This window comes from Apteryx rowi, unplaced genomic scaffold (assembly GCF_003343035.1).
Source record: "Apteryx rowi isolate R43461 unplaced genomic scaffold, aptRow1 scaffold_3, whole genome shotgun sequence".
In the NCBI taxonomy this organism is placed as follows: domain Eukaryota; kingdom Metazoa; phylum Chordata; class Aves; order Apterygiformes; family Apterygidae; genus Apteryx; species Apteryx rowi.
The window spans coordinates 3739829-3764503 of NW_020449418.1; the positions used below are offsets into that span (position 1 = coordinate 3739829).

The 24675-nt window shown below is 41.3% G+C and overlaps 1 long non-coding RNA gene across 26 annotated transcripts in view; it reads right to left on the minus strand.

Annotated features, from left to right (window-relative positions):
• LOC112967900 overlaps positions 1 to 24675 on the minus strand; it is a 122880-nt gene that overhangs the window by 84133 nt on the left and 14072 nt on the right. For 23 of the 26 annotated variants that reach the window (XR_003254169.1, XR_003254164.1, XR_003254162.1 and 20 more), the window contains 2 exons: positions 15217 to 15357; positions 12058 to 12143 (listed from right to left, as the gene is read on the minus strand). The exons of 1 other annotated variant lie outside the window; for it this stretch is intronic. This is a non-coding gene — a long non-coding RNA (uncharacterized LOC112967900). The remainder of the gene's footprint in view (positions 1 to 12057; positions 12144 to 15216; positions 15358 to 24675) is intronic. 2 more of the 26 variants (XR_003254163.1, XR_003254155.1) reach the window with 1 other exon arrangement.

Consider the following 24675-nt stretch of genomic DNA (forward strand, 5'->3'; position numbering starts at 1 on the left):
TAAGTAGACAAGTTTCTTAAGTACTTTGTCTTATTTAGGTTTCCATATCTGCTTGCAGAGAAAGCCCTGTTCTCTGAATAACTGATATCAACAAGATTGCTTCAATCTCTGTGGCAGCAAAATAGCCACCTTAGATAAAATCTAAGGCTTTCTGGATGCACAGCAGTCAGTCAGGAGATTCCTCCTTAATGATGGCATAAATTTGAAAACACCCATTTCTTCAAATCATGAAGATGACAAGTGGATTCAGTTAATTCAGCCTGTGATCTTCTATTAGTTATTCTTGGCCTACACCAGCTGTGAAAATCTCCTGGGCAAGAATAGCCTCCATGATGCTGAAGCTGGGGGCTTGCACTCAGGATACCTGTCTTGGCATCTGACCACTCTTGAAGCTGTTCCTGTTCTGTTCAGCACCGTATGAGTTCCAAGAAGATAATTCAAGGCTTGACTCTAAGAAATGGCTGTGTAAAACACTGGGTGAAGTATATTTTCAGTCTCTGCCTTACATGCTAGTGGGCATGCAACAATGGATTAACATTTCTATCATGCTAGCTCCGTTTAGCATCCTTTCACAGAGTTTATTATCACACCACCTACTAACCTGACAGTCTGATATAGCATGAAGCAAGGTAACATGATTGAAGAGCTTGATAGATATTTCATCAAATACATTGTGATGAAAGTTAAACCCCTCTAACTGATGTCCCTGCCTTCCTCCTCCCCTGTTTTCTTGAGAAGAAGGTGTCTGGGGAGGAACACATGGTATTCAAACCCAGAAGGGGCCTCAAGCAAGTCATGTGAATTCCACAGTCCAGTAACTTGAATGTTTAGAACATGGATCTTTCAATTATGGCCCTTATTTTGGAAAGTTTCCAGCATGGTGCCATGGAGCTGAGAGAGTAGTGAAGATAGGACCTAGGTCCTAACCAGGGCCTTTCCTGCACTGACAGTGTAGGCACTGCAACTCTTCAGTGGAGAATCCCTACAGATGACTCACAAGTTAGACAACACATATTAGTTACAACCTTAATTTTCTTCCCACTGTGCTAATCCTAAAACTGCTCTTTCCCTAGAACACAGTCAGAGCTGGACCCTGCCCTTCCTTTCATTGGCTCCCCTTCCCCTTACTTTGAATATAGCTATTAAAGCATAATGCCCTAAAAATTCTCCTCGCTTGTGCCCATAAAGCCATCAACATTTATGGGGTATCAGAAGGAAAATTATGCATCTATCCATAGCTTTCAATCCTTTAGCCTGGCTATGACTCAGGTTATCCAGTGTCAGGACTCTCCATCTCTTTCCTAGCTCCATCCTTGGATACTTTATACCCTGTGATGCAACCAAAGTACACTGGTTATGATATACTTCTGTTTTAAGTTACTCTAGTTCTCTTAGTAGCCCTTTTGCTGAAGGACTGCTCTTTCAAGCTTAGTGTCCTAATGAAATTGTTTTCTTGAGTCTCATTAGCATTCAGAACCTTTGAGAAAGACAGAAAGAAAAAAAACAAAACAAATTAAAACAATACAAATAACTCGCTTAGCATCACCACTAAGATGTACTCCAAAACTACAAAAATGTTCACAAACTGTTGCACCACAACCTACCTCTGGTTAACCAATATAAAGGTGTTCTATGGCATTATTAATGACATTAAGGAGTAAAATTACAACCAAGTTTCCACTGATTTCACAGTACTGCAACTCCACTGCATTGGCATCTTAGTAAAGAAACTTTAGACATCTATTTAAAAGTAATTATTTTTTCATTGAAAAACAAGTGAAGAAAATCTATGGTCAGTGATAGGTTTTGTTTTCTCTTGTATATTCTTACAAAATTTCTATAAAATTAGAAATAATTAACACGAGTGTGATTGCTGCTTTTTTGGCTTACATAGAATTGGGGTCTACAGTATCTGCTGGGACACAGAAAATATTAGATTCTGGAAGAAGCATACAAGTTTTTTTTTTTTTTTCTTTCCTCTTTACAATGCTATATATATTTTCTGACTAACTAAAGCTAACTTAAGATCTTTCTACTTCTTGAATTTTAGTTTGATTAGAATTTCCACATGAGCCTTTAACTTCCTGATTTACCCTGGATTTTACATCTCTTTTTTGAGGTTTCACTCTAACCTAGTTTTTCCCACCCCTGACACTTCATACTCTCCCCAAAGCATAAAAATACTTCTTTTTGACACTAACAGGTCAGAACATCTTCTGGTGTTCATATTGTTCACTCACCTCTTTCAACACTGGCTCATGTATGTGACATCCACTATTATCTGTCCTGTCATTTCTAATACATGCCTTACAGCATTATAATGTGTTTTCCCTTCCGCGCTGATGGAAAGATAAAGTTTGAAAGAGAGAAATGACAGAATATAAAGGGTTTTCCTACTGATCTCATGTCATTACTCCATGATGACACGTTTCATCAGAACCCCCACCAAAACCAGATGAAACCTCTGTTCCCCCAAAATGTCAGTCTTTCTTTAGCTGGACTTTCCTCCTCATCATGCTAATTTGCTACATTCCCACACATTTCTGTACGTGTGCAACTTCAGTTAATGGTTAAAGTTGACGCATTTCTCTCTTCAGTTTTTATAAAATATAAACTTTAAAAAGTGCTTATTTATCAGGAATAAGATCTAATGATATAAGCACCTCTACTCCTATGTAGCTGCATCTATACTAGAAGGATTATACTGTTTAAATAGTCCCATGCATAAACAGGTACAGCTATATTGGCACAGATGCTGTGTGTAGACCAGGCACAAATTTATGACACACTCCATTTCTGCCCCCAAGCCCTCCTGGACCAGAGTCATTAGCAATGCTGTAATAYGTGAACTGTGAGCCTAGTTACAGGGGAGGAGGACTGAGCACTGAACACATCTCACTCGAGGTCTGTGTCTTGAGCCATACTCGGCATGATGTCATTAGACATTTTTCATGCTTTATCATCTTCTGTAACAGCCCTTCATGGAAGATATTTCCTTCCTAAACATCCCTCCCACTTCCGTCCATTCCTCATGAAACAAAGAGGACTGCTCTGTTTCTTTAACCCAAATTTTGCCATCCTTTTTCGGTATCACTTCTAGTAAGGATAGGCAGACACTGAGAGTGGCTTTTGTGCCTCAGGGCTGGATGCTTTAACGGTAACTGACCTTGCTCTCCACTGGGCTGATTTGCACATTCTGCTTTGAAATAGTGGCTGCTAGAGTCAGTTGGTGCTGACAACATGCAGGGGTCCTTTCTGACTTGTATCTTGCCTTACCAATAAAAATTCTTCCTAGTTGCGAGCACCTGAGTCACAGATCTCTGTAATGAATCAACACAACAGATAACTATCTACATAAACATGTCTGACAGACTCCACCTGTGCTAATCATCGTTCTTCCTAGTTTCATGGGTTTTGGCAGAAATCATCTGAATACCCATGCTTGCACGGCTGTTACCAGAAAACAGACTAAACTAATAGATTCTGTCTTAAGGAGCACAATACACTAACACAAGATGTTTCTCTGTACTAGACAGATAAGTAGATAACCGGTAGTACTTGCTAGACCTGAAGAGAGAAGTGAGAGTAGGATGTGACAATAAAGGTGTTATTTAGAGACACAGAAACAAGACTAATCAAATCATTGACAATAGCAGTGCGAGGGCAGATACATGGACCAAGAAATAACAATAGGAAAACAACATTTTAAGTTGTCACCTATTGTTGTTCATGCAATCTCCTTATGGTCTCATCTCACTACCATCAGTAGTGACTTGTGCAGCTATTAATAACACTGTCGCTATCTCAACACTCTGCTCCCTGATTTCTCATTTCAATGCAACAAGTACTTCAATGCTCTGATCATTATTCAGTAAGGAGGTACACATTTTTGATGGAGAAGACTTTCACGTAGTTCTCCTGGATATCATACCCATAGATATAATACTGGAAGAATTCCTGGTAAAAATCAAGCAAAAACTTGGTGACCTACAATGCAAGCCTAAAGCCATGGTCCCCAGTTCTCACTGGCCTTCAACACCAGGAAGGTAAACTACTGTGTGACTAACACTATATTGGGCTCTTCCTGTCAAAAATAGGGGCGGCAGCCGCCCAGAGCTAGTGGAGAAGAATACTGGTGACATGTAGTCCACAAATGATGGATGTAGACCTACATGAGAGCAGGCCCAAAGGTGGAAGCTGTCACAGAATCACAGAATGGCTGAGGTTGGAAGGGACCTCTGGAGATCATCTAGKCCAACCCCCCTGCTCAAGCAGGGTCACCTAGAGCACATTGCACAGGATYGCATCCAGGTGTGTTTTGAATATCTCCAGAGAAGSAGACTCCACCACCTCTCGGGGCAACCTGTTCCAGTGCTCTGTCACCCTCACAGTGAAGAAGTTTTTCCTCATGTTCAGATGGAAGTGTCTGTGTTTCAGTTTGTGCCCATTGCCTCGCGTCCTGTCGCTGGGCACCACTGAAAAGAGTCTGGCTCCATCCTCTTGACACCCTCCCTTAAGATACTTGTGCACATTGATAAGATCTCCTCTCAGCCTTCTCTTCTCCAGGCTAAACAGGCCCAGCTCTCKCAGCCTTTCCTCATAAGAGAGATGCTCCAGTCCCCTMATCATCTTTGTGGCCCTTCGCTGGACTTGCTCCAGTAGTGCCACATCCCTCTTGTACTGGGGAGCCCAGAACTGGACGCAGTACTCCAGATGGGGCCTCACCAGGGCTGAGGAGAGGGGGAGAATCACCTCCCTCGACCTGCTGGCAACACTCTTCCTGATGCACCCCAGCATACCATTGGCCTTCTTGGCCACAAGGGCACATTGCTGCCTCATGCTTAACTTGGTGTCCACCAGCACTCCCAGGTCCTTCTCGGCAGAGCTGCTTTCCAGCAGGTCAACCCCCAACCTGTACTGGTGCATGGGGTTATTCCTCCCCAGGTGCAGGACCCTGCACTTGCCTTTGTTGAACTTCAGGAGGTTCCTCTCCGCCCACCTCTCCCGCCTGTCCAAGTCTCTTTGAATGGCAGCACAGCCCTCTGGCGTATCAGCCACTCCTCCCAGTTTTGTATCGTCTTGCTGAGGGTGCACTCTGTCCCTTCATCCAGGTCATTGATGATGAAGTTGAACAAGACTGGACCCAGTACTGACCCCTGGGGGACACCGCTAGCTACAGGCCTCCAACTAGACTCTGTGCCACTGATCACAACTCTCTGAGCTCTGCCATTCAGCCAGTTCTCAATCCACCTCACTGTCCACTGTCCACTGTCCTGTCTCACATGGCACACGATCAGTCCACATCACCACCCAGACTGCTCTCCCCTCAGCTTGAATGGAATCAAGGGCTTAGCCACACATTTGTGTTTTGCACTAGGTCTGGGTAGCTGCTTGCTGTTTTGGAAGTTTGAGAGCAAGGGAGCCTTTGGAGACTGGTCAGGAAAATTGATTCATACACCCAGACAACTGGACTGATCCAAGACAGACAGTGTTTGGAAACAGGAAAACTGCAGGGAATCAACTTTCCTCAGAAGCAGGTGATGTAACATCTCTGGAAAGCAAGATGGACAGCAAACTCTGATGCATCCTCTCTCTGTCACAAGAACAAGAACTGGGCATGGAGGCTATTCATACAAACGTGGGAAAAAGCAGAACAGAGGGAGGAAGGAACAAGCAGAAGGGGAGGAGGAGGTGCTGAAAAACGGCAGGGGGAACAGTTCTTTCTGGGAGAGAGTAGAAAGGATTTTGCGTTGAGCAAAGCTGTCGCCAGTTATTTTTGTACAGATTTTAAAGTTCACCGAACCCAGCTCTGGAAGTTGCATGTTGTGTTTTTGGCTGGCAATATCAACATACCATATGGAGAAGCCTCAGTTTGAGTTTTACAATATTGTTTGGATTTGATATTGACGTATTTTCATTACTGAACCTGCCTTGAATTGCATGTTCTTTTCTTTTGATGTATGATGGGTAAAATAAACCTATAAAAAAAAGAAGACAAAACTAAAAACAACAAAAGAAATGCACACAGAAACTCCTGTATTTTGGATTAGACCTGAAATTCACTGACTACAGTAGCTTGCTTTTAACTGCATCTACCAGATATGATAGGGTACAAGATATGAGGAAGAGGCAAGAAATACTGTATTACGGTGATGTTTTATGGATGCCRTTTCTCCATCTGTTTGCCCCATTATTATTGGGCTGCTTCCCTGTATTACAGACTTACTRAACTAGCAGGGTAAAGGGGGCGACAGTCTAAAGATAGTCCTTCCATTTACTGATGTAATAAGAATTGAAAAGCAACAGCTCCCATCTTCCAAGCACTGAGAAGACCCTTAGCAGAAAATAATCTGGAACAAAAATTTGGAATGGATGAAAGTGTAGAGGCTGAATGAAGGGGGRAGCCTAAATAAAATGTACTGGAGAACAGACTGAACCTGAAGTCCCAGAGACACAGGTGTCAAAAACCACTCTCTGGTTTTGTAGGCTTAGCTGTAGAAATCTTTACTTGTAAAGCTGTTGTTGTCTTGTAATGTTTTAGAAATTGAGCCAMATTTAATTTGAAAAGCTCAGAATTTTTGTCACTCCAGACCACTGATCACAGCTGCCAAAGGAAAGAACGTCAGGTAGTCAAACACCACACAGCTAACCCGCTGACCTGATCAGAGCACATGGCATTAGAGCCTGGGGATCTGATCTAAGGACAAGGAGAACTACRGCCTTTCAGTTCAGCCCGCCTAATGCCTGAATGGAGCTACCGAAAAAGAGCAGGAAAAGTCAGAGGGTGAACRCAAGTCTCCAGCCATGAGAACGACTATCAAGAAACGCAGCTTATTTTCAGACCTGGCATGCAGTAAGGGTGTCAGTTAATTGCACAGACTGTTGTCCATGGRGATCATGAGAATCCCAAGAAGCATCCTCAGTTTCTCCGAGGAGCTGCAAGAACACAGAGGAAGCCTAGAGAGGCCAGCTACAAAGACCAAAGGCCAAAATTGGCACTTGGGTCCCTGAACCTATTTTTCATCTAATGTACTAAGACTTTCTAGAAAATGAGTACTGTTCAGTACATTCTTGTGCCTAACACTTTGAGTTGTCATCTTGGAAATGGTCTCTTGTTGCTACTGTAATATGAAACCTAACAGTCAACAGTACCCAGCCGCCACCCTCGGCTAGATTTGAACCTGTAAACTGGACGGTGAAAAAATCTGCATTTGTTAAACCTCTCTYCTGCCAGCCACTGTCCCTAGTTGATACCTTCTCCTACGACCTGCATTTTAATAAACCATACTTTCCTCTGCTAATTACCATCTGCAGCATGAAATCAAGCAGTAGTAAGATGCCCTCCTACGCATATCTTCCCCCTCCTTGCAGCCCATGCTGTGCCACACYGCATATTTGCATTTTCAGAGACTGCTTGCCTGAAGTGTAATTTAAGATATACAGATCATCTGTTTACAGTAACAAATTACAGTAATTTCAGTGACGCTTTCGTTAAGAATGTCACTCCTAACGTGGCTATTTTTGATACGCAGTTAAAACACAGGAAAGATGATTGTGTGAAAATCAGAAGGCCTGCAAAGACATTAGATGAAGAAGGACTACTGTACTATTTTTTCTTATAGATACAAGAAAAGCTTTACTGAAAAAAAGCCTCTTTTTTCCCTTCCTGGAAAAAGACTAATGATTTGCACATGACTGACGCAGTGCTGTGTGATATTCACCCCCTTTAACTGGTATGGGTCATATTGGGCAGGAGAGAAACCTGCTAACCATGGTCTTGCTCTAAAATCTCTCTTGAGCATTTCTCTAGCAATGACTACTGTACTCCCTCCCTTGCCTCCCTCCCTCCCTTCTACCACTTAGCCATTCTGAAGGCTAGAGTATACATTAATCTTCCAGACAGTAGCAGGATCCATGCAACACAAGTTCAAATTGCTTTGCTGCTGGATTCATCCCATGAGATCTTCTATTACTGGTTAAGGCCTCTGGTCTGAATTTATTAGAGCCTAGCGACGTGGGGTTCTCAGTACTCTGAGGCTTACTACCACAGAGCCAGTACATGGGAATCTTTATCACTGGTCTCCTGTCACGTTACTTGCAGAAAAGGTGGTGCTGGTGAAGATTTAGAAACAYGTCTGGAAGGCAAAGGGAGTTATTTAACTACACTTGGAATCAAAGGCTCCCTGGAGCACAYAGTTTGCTCATTATAGTGGCCACTGGCAGAGAAATTTAGAGACCTGTGACCAATATGGAGTCGTATCTTTGATCTCATTGTAGATATTCACTGGACAGAAAAGCATCACTGGATTAAATATCTTCAAGATTTTTTTGTACAAGTGTGAAAAAGAAAAGGGAAAAGGCAGAGGCTCATTCCTAGTTTGCACTGGAGGTCACAACTGAAAACTGAAGCTATACCTTGGGAAAAACACCACCACCACCACCCCCCCCCAAACTCACTGCCCTTGATGATGCAGGGAAGATAAGCTGATATAACTTACATATCTTTAGTTGACATGATTGATAGTCCCACTAGTCTGCTTTACTTGCTGCTTAGTTCCCAACACTCTGCTGGTGCTTCTGAAAAAAAATTTCCACCTCTGCTTGTCCTGGAATTGGGAGCAGCAGGAAGGAGAGACAAAAAACTGCTGCTGAAAACTCCACAGTCGTTTCTAGTTGTAAGAGCTTTTGTGCAACATTAACTCAGCTCTGGCATCTCATAATCTTTAATGGTATTTACTACCACAAGCACTGATGAGGTAGGAAGTAGTAATATCACSCCTCCAGCAGAGTGGACTGAACTGCTGCATGATCAGATAATTTGCCCAAAGACACCTGAAGTGACGGTGTAGCGTGTGCCGCTCAGGACTACCCAAGCCTAGGCTAAGTGATATACCACCTTTTGACTGATTCAACTGAACTCTGCTCCTCTRTTTTCACTCATGCTGTCAACATATCTATGAATTTATTCCAAGTTCTAAATTAAATTAAAACTTAAACTTTCCTTGCACAAAGAAAAGTTTTTCATCAGAAGTCATAGCTGAGCACATTAAAACTTGAAAGTTTTAAAAGTCATTCTGGAACCCAAATTCCCACCAAATTCTACTAGACACTTGGTTGGATCTCTTTATCCTTGATTCAACTCTCCCATAAAACATTTGATTTCCTGGAACACACTGAAGGCCAGAATTAACCYGAGTACCAGATAACAAATTGCTTTTTAAACACACAAATTAAATTCATAAAATTTAATGCAATTTTTCATTTAGGTCTATTAGCAATTGTTATTTGCAATGGCAGCCTCAAGTTTGGAGAAACACTAGAAATGCTAGTTTGGTCCAACTGATATGGTTATSCTCTGTGAAATCCAGATCTCTGCAAAATCCTGACTGGCTAAAGTCAAAGGAAATCGAGAGGCCAGTGGTGAATCTCCTGTGTGCATTAATGATCAGTGTCACATTTACAGAGACGTCACCTTCTTCTCTGCATGGAGATGAGAATGAGACCCTCTCTGCCATCTCCTGTGGGAAACTGAAAGGAATAGAAACTGGCTGAAACAGCTTTAAATTCTTAAAAATGGGACAGATCTAATACGAGCCCTATTAACAGATTACTGCTATTACCAAAATTCTTTCTTTTCTTCATGTGGGGAAGAACATGAAGCACTGATGAAATCTACCCAGTACCACAAAATGCATTGCCTTTTGGGCAGAAAAGGGATTTGTAACACAGGATGAGCGATTTTATGTCTAAAAATCTCCAGAGCCTTGTTGTCATATAAAAACAGCTGCAGATTTGTGGTACCTTTAATCCATGAACCTCGGGATTTTTTAATACYATCATCCTTATTTTATGGATGAGAAAACTAAGGCAAAAAAGAAGCAACACGAGATCATGATATACACAGTCAGTGGCGACTTGGTTTCCAGATCTGCTCTAAAATGTTCCCTCATAAAGGGCTGGATTCTTACTTTTAATAAACTGATGTCACTCCTTTGAACTATACCAATTTATTCCAATAAAGAAGAAGAGAGAGAGTACAGAAGCCATGCGCATAATAATGGGTTAACTGAAGATACTAAAGGCACATATAAATTACTATTTTTGTAGGGATGCAGCCATAATAAACTGCAAAAATTTTCTGTATAAAACAAACAGTAACCTGATATGATAGAAAGGTACAGTCTTATAGGYAGAAGACAGTTCTGGAAGAAAGATATGAGACTGACACCCATATTAGAAAGSCATCACTTCACTTCTTTTACTCTTCGAAGAACAACAGGTTGTATGCACATCAGCCATAAGCAGTAAATTTCCACCAAAAGCCTGGAATTATTTCACTTATAAGGCAGATGAATTGACCCATGGAAATTCAGGCCAGCAGAAGAGAAAAGCAATCCTGCAAAACTCACTTTATTTTTTTTCAGAATGACAGATTTCAGTAATAATTTTGAACTATTTTTCCCCATCTCTGACCTTCTGGCCAGAAACAAAATACTGGTGTTGCAGAGAAASAGCCATGTCAAACCCCTTGAGCTTATCTGAACCCAAACACCATTTGAGAGGAAGAACAGTTCTGTGGTTAAGTGGACTGAGAACCATATTCTATTTGCAGCTTCCTCTGTGACCATGAGTGTTTTAAACTTCRTAATCATTCCTCCAGTAAAAGAGAGACTATACAAGAATTTTGTTCATCAGTGCTTGTGAGCATGCTTGGATACTCGAGTATTAGCATACGATAAAGTCTCTATATGCAAAACCTCTACATGTTTTGGAGGTTCCGCTACCACTGCATTTGAGTTCAAGCCGTAAAATACATACCAGATCTCAGACACTCCTCATACTCAGCCATGCAGTTGCAAAGATACAGCCAATCTGCACACTGGGATACAACATGGATTTTATTGTTCTGCCACAATTAGACTCTCAGTTTTCATYTGGAATTCATACAGGATTTTACTTTAAAAATTACTCAAGGGTGAAGAGATCATGAAATGGCAATGCAAGTCTGGCAGACAAGACATCATTGTCTATAGTCAATCTCCGTTATAGACATGGGAAGTGAGAGGCTGTGAAGCATATATTGCTTCTGCTGTATTTTTACCTGTACTGACTATAGGCATTTCAGTTTCCTATCACTCACCAGTTCATACTGGCTCTACAAGAGTATGTGAGCTGGTGGCAAGCTCTGCTATCTGTCACGTTGAGGCTGAAAGGAAATCAGAGATTCCCCTACAACAAATAAATTGAGATAGATAAGTCCTTAAGACAAGCCAGCACTCGGAGAATGAACCAGAAAACTATCCTTTGTCAGGGTCTCCTGTTTCTGCAACACACCTTAAAGAGACAACTCTGCTCCAGTCCACCACACAGTTCATTAGCAAGATATGGCATGATACATCAGATGGAGGTGTGCATGGGARACAAAGTTCATCATTTCACAAAGTATTTTGCAGATTTTGCAAATGCTGTTTTAAGCATATGTAGTATCATTGGCCAGAGCCCATTTAATTCCTTGCATTCAGGGCTCTGCTCACCAGAGGACTTCAAGGTACACAAGAAACATTTAATTAAAGCTTCATAAATATTTCTGTAACAAAAGCTGAGTGAATTTTTGCAAGTGAAAGGAACCAAAATAGACTGACATCTCCATAAGCTGAACTCTCTGGTTTACTTACAAAGCAGTCCAAGGACAAACACAAAGCCAGTTTTCCTCCTACACAATATATGTCAACCTGAGGAATCTTCTAGGAAAGTCAAGAAAGACTGCATTCATTCATTCATTTTCTGTCCTAAGACTAACAACTAATGCGATATAGCTGGGGGAGGGGGAAAGAGCAGAAAAATTGTGTGTGAGGCAGGCCTAGTACAGGCTTGATGAAGACCACTATGTGACTTTATATGATCTGTAAAAAAAACAAACAAACCAAAAMCCCCCCMAAACAGGAGACATTCAAAAAGTAGGCTTTCTTACAGGGAAACCATATGCACTCCTACCTATCCTGCCCTTAGATGCTTCCTTCAAGAAAAGAGATGGAATACAGCACAAAGAAAACTTACGTTGCTGCTTGAGCCATATCAACCTTTTCAGTAGCAGGAGTGCTTCAAACTCCAGATACATTAGGAAGGAACTGACATTTATAGCCCTGTTGAAAACACAAATAAAGAAAAGGAATGAAGAGGCCAGTTGTTCCCCCTGCCTTCCTTCCTCCCTCACCTCCCCCTAACCCACATACCCTCCAGGAAGAAAGATATGATTCTCTTTTGACTTTGCRGAACAGCTGGTCTGTCTCTAACAAATGATATACCCAAAAGAGGAAGTTTAGGAGTGATCAAACCACTGAAGCTACCCAACTGACCTCAGAGTATCGCTTCCTTTGTACTGGAAGAACCCAACAGTTCCTAAGTAACAAAGTTAAGGCATTTCTCCGCAGCAGTTCAGAGAAATCTGTTTTGCTGTATATATATTGCTAATACTTCGCACAACTGCTCAACTCCTGCTCTTGTTTTCATTTGAGGAATTCAGGAAAGCCACTGCTGTGTTGACCGTCATGCCACTGACAACTGCTGTGAGCCTTACATACGTGGGACTATGGTTTTAGRTAGTGATTTTAAAGGAGTTGTCTCTAACAAACAGTATTTTCTCATTTCTTTAGGGGTATATCATTTGTTTAATTATTTAAGCAGTGTTAGGATTTCCCTAACCAAAGGGAAGCAAGAATTTCTGATCAGTAAAGCAGCTGATGCAAACCAAAACAGATTCCTTAAAAATGCCTTCATTTTGAGTGTTGCACTCAGCCARAAGAGCAAAGGCATTCTTCGTAGCAAAGAATGACTTTTCAGAAATAGAGTAAAAATGATGGCAGGTTGTCTGCATTATTGTTCATTATTAGTGGTAGTGCAGAATGAGAGCTATGAAAATGCCAGGTCAAGCAGAGAGACAGCGTGTTCGTTAAGAGTTTCAGATGGTAGTTAAAACCTGTCAGACAGCAAAAAGCTGCATAAATTCCTTAAACCGCTCAGTTCAAACAGTACATATTAAATGCAACAGAAATGGCACGTTCCTCAAGCCATTTCCAAAGGATTGGCCTCAGTTAAGACCAGGGGACCAAAATAATGAGCACAGAGGTCTTTGACTAATGCCCCACGCTCAGTCTCAAAGGTGGTGTAGGGTCTGCAGGAATAGTCTTGTCAGAAGCATTGTCCACCACACTGAGCAACAAAGGAGAGTGCTTTAATTACTATTGACAGCGGCCACTTTTCATAAGAGTGCCTARGCTTCTGGAAACTGCACCCAAAGCCCACAGACTGCCCAGAGCAGCCCCTCTTTGGAATGCCTCATCTTGATGCTCCCATCCATACGTCTGCCTCTACAATCCCTGCATCCAAGTGGAGGGAAGGGCTGCTGGTAACAACCTGGACATCATTCCCTCAAGTCAAACTTTACATCCAGCTGCTATTACAGGTGGGCTTGAAGTGGCAAATTTAGATCTTCATGCTGCTATAAACTGGCAGATATTCAGATGCAAGATTTGGGCMCTGTTTTGTGTTTCCGGCAGATGTGTGAAAAAGCCTGAGAGAGTTAAGTAGTGGCAGTCTTTAGCTGGGGTATATGCTGCAATAACACACCGTGAAATTATCATCTATTTGGCAATGACTTAATCTTTGACCTGAAAAGTGTCCTATTCCCCAAGAGGGGGAAGCAGTATTGTCCAAACAAAGGCTGTCACTCACAAACCAAGTGCAATTACCAGAGGCATGTTGCTACTGATAATAACCATAATGAATCCCAAGCAGAGACACCTTCCTGGCAGGCTGCTGTTTGGGCTTGAAAAACAGTTTCAGAATAAATAAAACAAAAACAGAAGCCATCACATTAGCTACTGAATTTTCACCTCCTACTCAAATACTCYGTACAGATCCACTTTGGGTTCTGTCAAATACAAGCAATTACTCTCAATCAGAGATGTGCGGCGTGGAGGGAGCGACTTGGTGCATTCCTTGGGGTGGGTGGATATTTTTATACTAATTCAGATAATGGAACTGGCTTGCCGACTGGGAGAGGACTATTCATTTCCAAGACTACCTCCCAGCCCCCCTTCCATTCCATTCCTTGATTTTTAACATACTCCCACTGCCTTATGACTGGTGCATTACACATAGTCAGCCCCTGAGGTGACTAGTTCTGGGTAAGAGGAGAGGAGAATTGCTCACATTCCAAGGTTGGGCGAGTTGTTGTTGTTTTTTTTATTTGGGGAGGGGGGGGTGTATTGCATATAACAATATGTTTATTATACTGCACTGCAGCAAAACCACATTTTTTCTCCCTATCTCCCCTAAAATTATACAGTTTAGAAAGGTATCTGAGAATGCCAGAAACAAAGAAATCAGAGGATGCCCTCATTGCAGAAGCAAGATCTGGCCAGCCCGTCCTCAGCTTTGTATAACTATTCTCAAAAGGTACCAGAGATCAATTGTCTCAGCCAACACCAGGATAGCAGAACTGCTGTCTGACTTCCCTCTCATCCATCCAGCTTTTCTGACACCTCTGGTTAGGGCTTCCAGGCAGATATCCTGGACTGACAGCTACTCTGGGCATGCACCAACTTCTTCCCATTTTGCTGAGCCACCACTTGTATTTCTGGTCCCTTTCATTTGTTGTCATATGAAAAAGTGAGTCAAGAGAAAGCTTGTGCTCGCGTGCCTAGGCTGCTCCTGCTACATTCCAGACATATTTTGGTCCAGGCAGCTTATGCCAAAACACAACTGAGACCTAGAACCTCTCTTCCCAGTTCCAGCCACCCCAAATCCATTAGTCTGTTGCTTTGCTCAGGTCCATTAGACTTGTGTGTAAAGTGATGTTTTCTGTCTACAATGTTGCAAGAATTTGATGGTGTTTGTAAAAAACTTTTTTGCCATAAAGTACTGAAGAGTAGTGTTGTACAAAGTCAACTTATCTGCTGGTAAGTTCTTTTTGTGATCATGCTGGCACAGACAGTGAAAAGAAAAAGAAGGGAAGTACTTTAATATTATTCAAATGTTAAGCATGCTGGGACAATTATGCCATTTTTATCACTGTCAGCCTAGTCACCTAGATGTCATAGAGATACTTTCCTGGAAGATAATTTACTAGACTTTTTTTTTTAGTTTAAACCAAAGGTTTCTCTCCCCCCACTTTTGGGTACAAATTCTCCAGAATAGAATGAAGGAATTACTTACCCCAGACTGTCAAATGATTAGTGAAATCTCTTTTGGGCTTTATCTGTGCTAGACAGCTTGCAACTGTAACAGTCTGTGGCATCCTAGTAAGTAGGCACATTTTCAGAGGCTACCACTGAGAGTACACAGCAATATAGGAGGCTGCAATATAACACAGAGATTTTTTTTTAGTTCAGAATAGATCTCATAAAAAAGCATGTTCCTTGCCAGCCTAATATTGCCCACTGTACACCAAATCAAGTGCCTAAGAGCAAATAAATTAGAGGTACGCTCAGATCTGAGAGTTCACTACAGGGACACCTTGTCAGAAAATTTCACCTAAGAGATACATAACATGGTCTTCAAATACATTACCAGTTATATAGTAGTAGACAGCTGGAAGTCAAACAGCAGCTATAAAAACCTTTGAGATGTCACAGTGGCACCTTACAAATTTCTGTCTAGTGTTCAGTACCTGTTATCGTTTCTGCCACTTCATATTCTCCTCTGTTATGAATCACTGACTTTCCTGATACAACACATACACTGAGCAGGTAGGGTAGGTGGCCAAAGAGAGCAAATCTTAGCTCTGTGTAATTCCATAATGAAGGCAGTTAGTAACACCCTCCTTTTTATCATTTAAAACAATGCAGAAGAAACCAAGGGCTTACCTACCACTGAAAGTGTATTTAGAATAAGGTAGATGAGAATTTAAAGACAATAGCTATCCTTGAACAACTTGGTGTTCACACTTAATCCAGAATAAAAGAATGACTGCGGTGATTTACCTTCTTCAAAGATTTCTCTTCCAAGTAAAAGAAGATAAAGTGAAGGAGGTACTATTTCTAAAATAAGCAAGGCCACAAATGAAATTATTCTGGAATACTGTGTAGATAAATCCTCAGATTTTCAAAAACCCCCACAACCCTTGACTACGGAAAAGAGAGGAACAATCATTTCTAAGGTAACGTGTCAGAACACAGGCCTAGTAGCAATATGCAAGGGCAGGTGATAAGAAGGGAAATATAATGGAGAAAAATTTTAATTTGCCTATGCATCAGGAAGCAAAATTACTCGCTTCTCTCAACCTAAACTATGATGTTTTTTTTTTCTGCTATATATATTTAGGCTTCCAATACAGAATCAGACCTACATTAGCATCACAATTCTGAGTCACTCAGGTGACCGACGCAGGCACACGGAGTTCTCCAGCTGAAGAACTTCAGCCTTTCCCCATTAGAAACAGAAACAGAGGGTCTTCTTTTTCGTTGTTTTTTTGTTTTTTGTTTTAAAACATATTGCTCCTCTTAGCAGTATCAACAGCTTTAAAACTGTGTCGTCCAAGTGTTGTAATATACAAATTAAAGTCTTTTCTTGGACAATGACCAGCTTGGAACCTGAAAACAAACATTACCTTCTTTGAAAGCCTGACTTATTTCAAATTTAAAACCCTTTTTCCCCTTTGTGAAACTTCCCCTGAGTTAGGTGGAGGCCTTTCCCATGAACTGGGGTAACAGGAATACTAAAATACTGTGATGCCTGACCACTGCACATTGGTTTCAGCATGAAAGATAAAGAAATAATCCCCCTTGTGCCAGTATTCCTGGAACACTGGAAGCCTGAAAGTTAGTGAGCAGTAAAAGGCTAATGAATATTGAAGATACTAACAAGAATGGTATTCTGCAAGTCACTTCAAGAAGTTCTGACTAGAGTAGTTGCCATAATAATGTCTCATTTTATCAGGTATTTTAAATGAAAAGGATTTAAATGAAAAAAACACAACCAAATTGCGTATCTCGCCACTGATTAACCAGCAGTTTGTCTCTTAAGCCACTATTAATAAGCAAAGAATAGCTCTTCGTCATCCTAGCGGATGAGAGCACTTTCCCATTAAATAAGTCACTTGCCCATAAATCAGAGCTTATCAAAAGCAACATTTGACGTGCTTACAGAGGAGTAAGAAAGGAACTCAGCAAGCAGCAGGCTGAATGAGCGCATAGAAGTGTGCTGTACGCCGGACCAAATGTGCATATCACACAGAGATTCAGCACAGCTAATGACATCTTTCCTTGCCAGGCATTAAGATCCCATTAACTGGTGAATCATTCTACCATCTGCAAAAAGCAGGTCCTTCCTCTCCCCCTCCCCTCACTCAGGACACGCAAGGGGAAGCTTGAAAACGACTTTCAGCTCTTTTAATTTGTTCTTATGAGTAGTTTCATTGTTTGCCTTGGTGATACAATTGGTGATATTTCCAGTTCTCTCTCAACTGTTTTTTACTACAGTGTAATGGCACACACGGAGACCAAGGGGTTTCAAAACTGCTACGCACCAACATTAAAAATGACAACCAAAACTGACACCTTTGAAGACAGCTGTATAGACAAATAGACGGTTTCACATTCATTGCCATTAAGAAAAGCAGCATTCATTTTAGAGCCAGGACTGAAGAAATATGCAATAGGATCATTAAGCTGGGCGACAAGTAAAACTGAGTCTAGATACCTGCTAAGCCCCCAATCACATCTCAATTTCAAGAGGCCATGAAAAACTTTTGGAAGATCTGATAAAATGGAGAGCAGTTTGGCTTGCAGGTCAGCGCCTGCCACACCAGCTTTATTTGGTGGCTTGGTGCACTGCTACCATACAAAAAACCCAGGCAAAGGAGGAACTCGTGTCCCCTGCCTATTACAGCTGTCCGTAACAGCATGCCAGGCATCATTGCTCTTCCTCATTCCCAGGAGGCCAACTATTCAGTCAGCCATCAGGACGGCCAAACCCAAGACCGCCAGAGTCCTGAGTCAGTGGTTCAAAAGTTACTGAAAATGTGGTTTCCTGGGAATTCCTTCAGCAGTGGTCTGCATCCCGCATCGTTCCCACCACTGAGCTGGCACGGCTATTTGCACACCCACACCGGCAACCAGACTGGGTAACTGATCCAGATGCAAAAAAAAGGTATTTTTTGCTGTGCCAGCACAAGGGGGAACCTGGCACGAAAGCTCATTAAGATGACTTCAGCAACATTGCCATAAAAAGCAAAACCACAGCCAAATGACCTGTTTTAACAAGAAAGTTCTATTTTTTTTTTGAYGCTAATTTTCAAAATAGTTACAGCTGCAATTCAAACATTCTGTTAGGTGATATCTCATTCCTCACAAAATTTTTTAACACTCATCTGGCTTCCAGATCAAAATGAGAGCATGCCACTAATGGTCTTGAAATTAGCTTTAAAAAAAACCAAAAAAAATCAAACAACAAAAAACAGTTCAGAGAGTCTAACTGATTTCACAAGCATTTAGAGAGACTTTTAAGTGTTTTAAGTTCCCTCTCTTGATCATCACATGTTTATTTCATAGTCAAGAGTTTTTGTTCTCTTTTATTCTTAGTTATCAATGTTCAAATTTCAAGTGTGCTGCTCAACAGCAGTCGGTCAGGGGACTCGGATGATGCTGTTCCCACTCTCTGATGGGATGAGGACCTAAGCACTGAGTTTTTAGGGCAGTCAAAGCTTTAGAAGCGTCCAYGTCATTGCCGTGCCCCACACATCATCTCTGCATAGGATTTCCTCCTTCCCTTCCCTGTCCTCAAGTATCTTCAGCTTGTATGCTCTGTTTTCCAGCTTCCAAATAGTTTTCCCACTGCGGCCATAACAGCAGATGTAGCAATTGTAGGGGGAGTGAACATCTCACAGTTCTGTCTACATGTCAATACTCCCCCCAAACCATYATTTTGTTAACTGCACAGCAGGTAAGCTAATGCCTCAGCATTAGGCTCACGGGATATGAGAATTACGCTGGGGGAAAAGGATATGAGCATAAYAGGAAGTGCTAATACAGCATATTTAAAGCAGGGCTGTCTGTCTTCTTGCATCAGGTATGTGTCAGTAACCCAACAACATTTCTTATTTTAAAAGAAAAAAAGCTATAAAAAATAGTTTTTTATAAAAAATACTGTAAAAAATGCTGTGGGCAGCAAACAACTTCCTGTGCAAGCATCTGTGGAAGCTCAATCTCTGCACAAAGTTTTATTTTTCTCTTGGTGACTTATCCACAGCTCAAACCTCCACGTCCTCCCCACGCTTTGGTGGCTGCCAGTTCACTAGGAGTTTTGAGACATGATCCTCACTGATGCATCTCATGAGGCTTTACAATGTAACCTTAATTTTCTACTCTGACCAACTCTCTCCCCTTTAAACTTCCCACAGAGCAAGAATTTGAGAGAAACGAAAGAGGAGTCAGTCACCTCACTTCACATTTCAACTGAGCGACTACAGCCTGAGTTGAATCAGAGCCTTCTGAAATTGAGTCATTTTGTCTAGTTTGCGATAAGTTAAATGGGATAAAAGTCCTATATATTATTAACAGAATTATTTCAAAACATGGAGCTAAGATAAAAGCAGAGTCCAGGGAAAGCTAATCTGTGCCTGGCAGCCCACACTCTAATCACTTGCCGATTACTTTGTTAGTCATCTCCATCAGTGCTCCAGCCCACTCCTGCTCCTCCTGCAGTAAACTTTAATTAACCGGAGAAACACAGAGTTACTCACGGAGAACAGAGAAAGAGAGGAGCTGAATGCCTCTCAGCTTCGGTGTGAGTAAATCAGGAGGTTGACGAAAAGTCAACTCTTTACACCAAACCAACAGGAATACACGTATGTGAGCGAACATTTTGAAAGAAAGCAAAAAGAAGACTTCTGTGCCATTGTGCTTTCACATTACTTTCTCTGGCATACATTTCAGTGCAGCAGCCGGTCTTTTACAATAAATTAAATTGACAAAAAAGCAAATAGAACAACACATGAGTCACCTGTGTAGAGAGTTCAATAAAATTACTGCTCTTCATCTGCCATGTATTATCCTTATTCTGATGGAACAGTTGTTAGCTAAAAGCCAAAAACAAGCAAGTCACATAATAGCAATGTTTGTACTTTAGGCTGAGCCTTCAGTTCTTTCTAATTTTAGTGAGCTAGCACCACCCCTACATGTCATGCTGATTACCACAAAAGTAACGGCATCTGTCATGCTACCAGTAGGCAACATCTGAGGTGTTATGGTTTTGTTATGCTCTTAGGGGTAACAATTAACCATTGATGGAAAGGGAACCACTAAAGTAAAGCATGACCCCGCTGTACAACTAGTCGAACAAGTTGTCATGACTTGCCAAAGAGAATCTGTGATAAAGCTGAGATTTCACCCTCCCGGATCTCCATCCTTACGTTAGCACTGGGATCACTCTTCCCCACCACATCAAGCCAGACAGCGTTAGATCAGGAAGATCATTAAAGGAAAATAAGGTCCTGGCTCTTCAGCCAGGCACAACTCCATATCAGTTCTGGAATGTGTTGCATGAAGATCCTGCTAGATTACTTTAGCTATCAGGTAAGTTTTGGAGAAACAAAAGAGTTTGGCAGGTCCCACACTGCTGGATTTTATGATAGTAACTAATACTTTGAGCCACACTGAAGAGCTACGTTTTGGACTAGAGCTGCCTATTAGCCTAGCATGCTCATAAGAAATTCTGCACAGCATCCTGCACCCAGCATGTATCTGGCTTGTCCGCATAATTTACAGCACTGTAGTAGAAAGAGGATTATGAAAATAATAACGGAGGCAACACTCAGCTCCAAATGGATGTGCTACCATTACCCAGCCATAACGGGCTGCAGACAGCCTGTTATCTGTGATCTACATTGTGCCCACCCTTAGCACCCTCTGCCGCCTCACTAATCTCTCCCCCTTCACCTACTCATGATGTGATGCCTCTCTTCATGCCGGTGCCTCTGCTTCAGTCATAACAGACCAAGATCACCTACACCAGGATCCTATTTTTTGACAGTGGATACTGGCATATACCTGGGAAAGGCAGAAAGAATCAGCCACTTTTTCCTTCATTTGTAGAGCCTCCTCTCCTTCTGCCCCTCACCTTGCTGGCAGTTAGAGCTTGCTCTCATGTCTCAGCATGTGAAGATACAAAACATCCTAATGACTAGGTTTGAGAGGAACAAGTGCAAAGCTTTACAAGAGCTCACCATCTGGACAGTGTTTGGTACAGAGCTGTCACTCAGTGCCACATTCACATGCCAACTTGGATCTACCATTAGATAGACACATGTACACACAGGCTATATTCACAGCTGAAGCAGGGCAAATCTCAAAGAATGAATCTCTATTTTAACACACACTCTATCTCAGGCAAAGCTGTAAAAGCAGTGTCCCCAGTATGGCAGTTCAGATGCCAGCGCTGCATCCTAAGCAGCAAAACAAGGACCAAAGGTAGTGAGGGTTTGCTCCTTCTAAGCACACTGCGAAAGGCAGGAGATTCTTTCATACCATTAAGGCTCTTGATYCCCCTGAGACAATTTAAACTCTGCTCTAGCAACTTGCTATCTCCCTCCCCTAATCAGAAGACTCGGTAGTAAGTGCACTTAGCCATCTCTGTATTTCACAAGCTAGAAAAAGACAGAATGACTTGTTTTGGCACAGGAAGTATATGCAGGCAGCCGTTCAGAAACTTGCTGACCTGGCACAACATTCAGCTTTAACAACAGAACTATTTTCCCATGCAACTCATTGTTAACATTCAATTACAAGCACTTTAGAAAAGGCTAAAGTATTTGGAGAGAGGTTATGGGAGGCAGAGCATTATCTGGCACGTTGCTCTGCAGTCCAGTGAACAGTCAGAGAAAGACAACAGAGGCCGCCTAAAAAACAGAGAAGAGAGAGAAACTAGAACTGTGTATTAGTCTATCACCAAGCACAAATAAGACTGTATCACCACTGAAATCAAATTTCATAGCTGCTCTCATGTCCACTATAAAAGGTATCTAAATCACATCGGTAATAAAAGAGTAATAAATCACCTACATATTGCATGATTGGATTCAGAGAGAGGAAAGGGAAAACTCAGCATGGCGTTTGCAGAAGACTGAAGTCCCTGAGTAAAAAGGGGTTGCTTGGGAGCTAAAAGAGCCCATGTTTCCATGAGTCCCCACTTTAAATACAAACATGAAGATGTAGGTTATGTGACTCAATAAAGCAYGTAAATCAAATGTGAATCAAATTAAAAACTTAATTCCATGAAATTCACATACCAGTGTAAAACAAGCAGAATGTAAAGAACTGCTATTTTATTGTGAATTGTGTCAAGTTCAGACTCTCTTCTTGATTTAAGATTTTCAACTCAGATATAGAAGATACATACTATAGTCTGAGTTATACCAAGACATATCCTCGCCTCCAGATTGCACAGAGGAGTTGTAGTAGTTGAATAATTACTCATACATTCAAAGAGCAGAATTCATCATGCCTTCTGTCACGATGTGTGACAACTCTTTAAGTCCAAATCACCGATAATTGCTGTAACTAGTATGCACTTAACTGCAGAAACTGAGGAATATGCATATTTCTTACCTATTCTCTTTCATAGACTCATATGATTTGAAGAGAGTTCTAAAATAGTCATAAAACAATCAGAGTTGCAGATCAAAGATGGGATTTTCAAAAGCACATCAATGACAGAGAAGCCCCAGCTTCTCCCAGTGCAAAAAGTTTTCCAAAGCAGCGAAGTTCTTTCACAGATTCACTGGCCTGAAGTCACCACTGATTTCTGAAATCCTAATTTTCTGCTTAGCTAGCATTGGACTTCGTAATGGGGAATGAGTTTTCTTCCTAAATCCAAGACAACTCAAATCACTAGATGATCTGTAGATGGTAAAAATGTGCACCTCGACATTTGTACCTGCCAGCTGACAGAGATGGTACTCTAACACTATGCAAAGTTAAAAAAAGAAGAAAAAAGAAAACTTAGTTAAGCCACACTGTCCCTTTACTACAAATAAATACCATGCTTCTCTATACAATCTTGTCCATCATAATCCTCTTCCTTTTATAGCCCAGCAGCACCCTCGAGTCTCTTCTGATATCAAATTCTTATCAGAAGCTGTAAGTTACCATGTCATCCAGCTGGAATGCTGCTTAGGATATTCAAAAAACAAAAATACATGCCTCTCAATAGCACACCCTTGATTACCAAATTGATTGTTACAACTTAACAATAATAATTCTAAAACACCCAGCAGCCTAATTATCAACTGCTTTTCATTTGTACTCCCATTAAATTCACAGCTGCTTTGCAAAGTGACAGGCTGCTGTATGAAGACTGCCTTGCATGCTTTCATTCAAAACCCTTCCATTTATTCCACAGAGAATGACGACACAAAAAACTCAAAAGCCCTGCTTAGTATTTGGCAGATGCCATTCTCATATGACACACTGTTCTATACAAGAAGCAAACAGCGAGAATTACATGACATTCTGGAGAAAAGAAAAAACATTTTTTTCCTCTTGCACTAATACAAGTTAATTTTCAGGTAGCCCCTAATCTCTTCACTCTCCAGTGGAATTCTACTTTGAGTCAAATCTCTCAGCCTGCCTGTCCTGTAGAAAAACCTGTATCTGAAAAGTGGATAGCTGTGAATACAGCAATTGGTGTTGAGGGATAGAGGGAGCGGAACAGGCAAGGAAGGTAAGTGCGTGAGTGGCAGACTCTCGACAGGACACTGAAGTGTYGCAGCACATCTTTCAAAATCCATCCAACTGGAACCCCACCTTGTCAGGAACAACTCAAAAAGAAGAAAAACTTGCATTTATATTTTGTTGGCTTTGAAACATGCTAAATTGGTTGCATGTATGTCAACCTTATGAAGCAAGATATTTCAGCTTCTTCAATGAAAATTTTCTGGGGTATTTCTAATTTGCTAGGACATTCTCATGCCAAGCATGCAGGCACTTAATTGACAGAACACAAATCTAAACCAAAACAAGTCTATACCACCTCAGCTGAAAACCTGAATAGTTCTGCTGCAAAGAATTAAGCTGATTTCGGGCTAGACATTATAAGGAAACAACAGACAGATGTATTAAACYCATGTATTACATAGGAACATCCTCAGTGTATTTCAACCTGCCAGTGCTTTGGCATCTAAAATACTGTTGTCCATAAACCGGTCTGTTGAAAATGATACGGTTTTTAGATGTACATTTCTGTCCACTATGAAACAGGTTGATATTTGCCTGCTGTTTCACATTTAGCAGAAGGCTCCCACTGTAAAATTTTACTTACTGCACACACACTTCAGCAGGCCTCAGGCTGAAGACCTAAAGACAAAGATTCTGAATAGTGAACAGACACCTTGAGGCATTTAGTTTTCGATAGCTTAATTTGGGGCCTCAAACTACAGGGAAGGAAACAACTGAGAAATCTTTAAGTAAATATATTTCCACAGCAACTGATTTTATTACTATATAAAAAGAAATCATTTCTACCCATTCACACTACCCATAACTAAAAAAAAAAAAGAAAAAGAAAAAGGAAAAATACAGAACATGTGAAATACTGTTTTTAAAGTAGTCATCAAAGGCCCAACACATCCTTTAAGCTCAGCTGATGTTTGTCTGCTCCTGATTTAGAACAGTAAAAAAA